Consider the following 5,232-nt stretch of genomic DNA (forward strand, 5'->3'; position numbering starts at 1 on the left):
ATGAAAATCTAGTCAGATAGCAAGGGCACCAGACTCAGCACTTAAAATTCCTTCTTACTTAGAGCAAGTTGGTACAACCTCTTCATAGGATCATTTGAAAATTTCAATTAAAATATAAAATACAAATATCCTTTGACCTAAAAGTTCCACTTCTAGGATTTTTTCCCCATGGATAACAATGACAACAACAATAACACCACCAAGCCAAAACAAAAATACACACGTGTGTGTAAATATTCATTTCAGCATTATTTGTAAGAACACAAGACTAGACACAATTAAAATATTCTGTAATAGATGATGGTTAAATTCTGTACATCCAAATAACAGCATTCTATGAAGTCATGAGAACGAATGAGGTGAATCTTTGTGCTGATATTGACTATGAAAGGTGGTACAAGATATGTTAAGTGAAAAAACAAAGGCGAGAGGAGTGGGTATAGTGTGTGTAGCATGCTTCCTTGTGTATAATAAAAGTGTTGAAGCACTCATTCATTTATTTATTCACACTAAATTACCAGTAAGTGCCTCTTCTCCATGTATTCACTTGCTATTGAGTCTATTGTAGATTTCTGAAGACTCATTGTATAATTTAACTTGTTTGAAGAAGTAGTGGTGCCATCATCTCTGAGTCAAAATGAGGAGAAAGGAGATTAAGAAACTAGGTCCCTCATTATAACCTCAGGGAAAAAATGGAATAGATTTGCTGCCATTGCATCCCTTTGTTATCCTCCTCACTGAAGTATCCTGCTCCCTGTACGCTGGTATTGGTGGTTTTTTTTGGGGGGTGGGTTCATGTAAGTATCCTTTTAAAAAATCTATAATACTGAGCCTGATGCTGGCTCCTTACGCCATTTGTAGACTGAAGGGCAGAGCTGGGTCCTGATTTTCATCCAGCAGCATAAAGTAAGGGCTGAATACTGGAGATTATACAATAGAAGGGCCCACCTATGTTTCCAGGGAATTTCCAGGCCAATGGTATGGTAGGGACAGCTGGACTAGGGCATTATGGACCATGAGATTCAGCTCCAGAGACTTAACCTTGCAGTAGGGCTGCAATGAAAAGTGTATGTTCATGAGGAATGTCTGAATAACTCCTAGTCTCTTAGATGGTAGTGCATAGTGGGTAAGAGCCACGCTCTGCAACCAGGTTCTAAGAATTGGTCCTGGTGATGCCGTTTCTTAGTTATTTGACCTTGAGTAAGCTACTTTCTCACCTTAACTTTCTCATTTGTAAAATGGGGATAATTCTAGCACCTATCTCCGAAGGTTGTCATGAAGATTAAACAAGTAAATATGGGTAAAATACATACCAAATACTTAACCAATGTTATTACATCCTTAAAAGATAGTCTAGTTCCAAAAACCAGTCATATTCCTGCACAGTAAGCATTAACAGCTTCAACCCCTCACATCGCCCCTTTTCTCTTCAAGCTCCCTGAGGCCATGAATTAAATAAAATAACAGATGTGATCTTTGTCTCCTAAGTTCAACAGAGCAGTTTTTCCTAAGCAATGTTATCTACTGCAATGCAAATTAATGTAAACTATTCATTTTATCTTAAAATCATTTTATCTCATTCATTCAAACAGCCATTAATTTCAAACCCAGACTTGCCTTTGTACTTAATTTTTAGTTCTCTCAGGAGATGAGAATGTAGTGCTTTCATTCATTTACCTAAAGTTTAGGTGCTCACCCTGGTGGTGGTGGTGGTGGCGGTGGTGGTGATGGTGGTGGTGGTGGTGGCGGTGGTGGTGATGGTCTCTGAAAGAATCCAACGGCACTTGGGTTAGTGTGTTAGAAACTTCCATTGCTGCTGCTGCAGAAACGAGCCACCATCCCAGAGGAGTTTCTAGGCTAACAGCATAGCAGTTTCCCCACTGTGTAGGCAGGAAAAAGGATTGCAGAAAAGGAGGTAGCTGTGGGATCCAGAGCAAGACCTTACCTGTCTGGACCTGAGTTTCATCATCTCTAAAACAAAGGGATTGAATTAAATGATCTAGTGGTTCTTTTCAGTCCAAAAGTAGACATGAACCCTGTCTCAGGAAGCTGGCTTTTTTTTTTTTCCCCCTTTTACTACACCAAAACACTCCCCCTCTGACCCCAACATGGCCACCGCAGAGTTAAACACACAGACATGGTGAAATAATAATAACAGCTCCCATTTATTGAGTGCTAAGTGCTAAGAGCTTTATATACATCATTGCACTTCGTGCTCACAATAAACCTTTGAGGTAGCTATTAATTTTTCAGATACCCAGAGAGGCCAAAGCGAAGACCAAAGTGGGAACCTAGATTCTTCTCCGTAAAAGAGAAACCTGGACTGGATTACGAAGGCCCCTTCCAGCTCTGTGACATTCTATAAATCTAGGTCCATTGAATTCTCAAGACTTCCAAAGTCAGCTACGTTTGGGGAGAGGGCCTGGACCTGGGAAATTCCTATGGGATTCTTCCCGACGTACAAGGTGTGAAATGGCACCATCATCCTTGAATTTCTACTTCCCAAATTTGTTTTGTTTTAGCCATGCTGGTTTTATGAAGCAGCACCCCGAGGAGTTCTCCTAGGGCCCTTGAGAGCCTCCTGGGCAGATAGGGATGCTGTACATTTGATTCCAAACCTCCACCCTTCCTCTCAAACACTCAGACCCCTCCACAGTTTCACTCTGGAGAGAGATTCAACTGAGTTTCCCTCCTGTGGGTTTTCAGCTTGTGTCAGGCCACTGGGCAAGGCTGAACCAGAGCACAGAATGATGTGACCTCACTTTTGGTGCCTGGTTTCAAAACAGTTATTTAAGTCTCTGATTCTACCGCAGCTGCACATTTTGAGTCTTTATCTTCCATCCCTGCCTTAACCATTCCAGTCTAGCCAGCCAATCTCCCTCTCTCTCCCTCCCTCCCTCTCTCTCTCTCTCTCTCTCTCACACACACACACACACATATTCTTATTCATTCTCTATCCCTTTGAAGATAATTCACAGTTGAAAATAAACACATCAAAATTAAGACTGTTCCCTGTGACAAGAAAGCATATACCAAAGAAGTGACACCCTGAGTTCCTGAAGCCTCAGTCATTCATGGATGTCTTTGGAGCCATCTTCCCTTTCACAGGGCTGAGAGCTGCAATAAATGGAACTCATCAGAGAGACCGACTCAGAATAAGAAACACACACATTTATTATGAGCAGCTGCATTCCTGTCTGAGCTTCTCGGGAGATGTGGGAGAAGGCTGGCATTCATTCACTGCTCTGGAAAAGGCTGGTGCCAACAGTTCCCAGTGCCACAGGGGGCGCCCACCAGGTAGCAGCATCCACAAAGGCAAGGCTGTGGGAGGACTTCCTGAGCAGTTTCCCCAAAACCCTCCAACGAAACAGTCCCAGGGCCCTGTCTTCAGCCGGCCTGTGGGATGGGAGAGGGCAGGACCCGTGGCACCACCTGCAGCTCCCTTGGCAGCCCCTCAGGGATGAAATCCTGCCACCTGGAGAGGATGGCACCACTTCACTTCCAGTGGGGACTTCCCTCTGGATGTAGTTTAGCCAATAGAAATATAGAACGCCCAGTTAAATTTGAATGTAATGTGTCAGTATAAATATGTTCCAAATTCTGCATGGGACATACTTACACTAAAACATTTGTTGTTGTTATTTACTATCTGAAATTCAAATATAACCAGGTGTCCTGTATTTTATCTGGCTACTATATCCCCCTTGCAGTCTTCCCTCCTGCTGGGCCTTCCGAGGAGGTGTTTATTCTCAATAGGTGCTCCCAAAGCAGAAACTTATGCAGTTCTGATTCTCCTGGGATTCCTGGTGAAAAAGGTAAAGGCTTCAGACCACATCTACTGAATAAAATCTCTAGGGGTGGGACCCAGAAATACACATTTTACCAAATTGTTATGCAGGTGATTCTGATGCATATTTGTGTTCGTTATCTATTGTTTCTGAACAAATTACCCTAAAATACAGAGACTGAACACAACCAACATGTGTTATCTCACCATTTGTATGGGTTAGGAACTTGGGGGTAGATTTAGTTTTGTGATGCTGGCTGGCTCCAGCTCTCTCAGGTGTGCAACCAGGTGTGGGTTCAGGTAGCAGTCACCTCATGACTCCATTGGTGCTGGACAATCGGCTCCCAAGTTCACTCACACGGCCTTTAGTGGGCTTTAGGTCCTTGCTGGCCACAGGCTGGAAACATCGGGTCCTCACCACGCGGCTGCTGGCTTTTTCCAGAGCTAAGGATGGGGGCATGGCAGGTGGGCAGGGAGGCTCCCCAAGACAAATCCAAATCCACACTCCACTCAAAGGAAGAGAATTACACGAGATCATGAATACCAAGAGGCAGGACTGATTGGGGGCCATCTGACAGGCTGCCTACCACACTGCAACCGAGGCCGCGTTTTAAAAATGGGAGCCAGCGTTTTTCTTTATTCCCCTCCCCCCCCATTTCCATTCCTCCATCACCCCCTGAGGATCTGAGACAACAATGAGGAAGTCAGAAGAAATAGGGAAGAAAAAATAGTCAAAATGACAATCTTAGAAGAATAGCAAAATGTTACAATTTAAAATGTCTGCAAATATTGTTGAGTAGAAGGAAATTATTTGCAAATCCCATGTATATACTGTGTTCTCCTATAAAAAACTTTAGTCCTCAATGTGGCTCTTAAATAATCTCCTATGAGGACTTCTAGAAACATAATAAGTAGGGTGACCAATTGTCTCAATTTGCCCAGGACTCTCCCCTGCCCTGGAAAACCCTCCAGATCTAGGCACAATGAGATGGTTGGTTACCTTCTTAACAAGGAGCCAATAAGAAATCACATCAGCCACTCTGCCTCTATCTATGGACTGAGTGGGTCCACCTCATGAAGTGCAGAGAGTGTGGGCTTTGAGCTAGGAGCCCACATTATGTGCCCTTAGCTGTCTGTGGCCTTGAGCTATCTCTCATGTAGAAAACAGGGACCAAAAATCTGCTTTAACGAAGTTTAAATATAATGGTGCTCATGGAAGTGCCTTGTAAACTGAGAGGTGACATATCGATGATGCTCTCTACTGCCAGTTTGAAGAGAAGAACCACTCCAAGCATGAAAGGTGGGACTAAAATTCTCACCCCTTTACACTTCTGCATCTAATTTGACATTTTCTCAACTAGGCTGGCTGTGCTGACCTCTTGAAAAGGTGAACACAGCTCACAAAAACCATGTTACACACCTTTAATTTTCATTTTAATTTGCCA

The sequence above is a fragment of the Hipposideros armiger genome, unplaced genomic scaffold (genome assembly GCF_001890085.2).
Source record: "Hipposideros armiger isolate ML-2016 unplaced genomic scaffold, ASM189008v1 scaffold_918, whole genome shotgun sequence".
Taxonomy (NCBI): domain Eukaryota; kingdom Metazoa; phylum Chordata; class Mammalia; order Chiroptera; family Hipposideridae; genus Hipposideros; species Hipposideros armiger.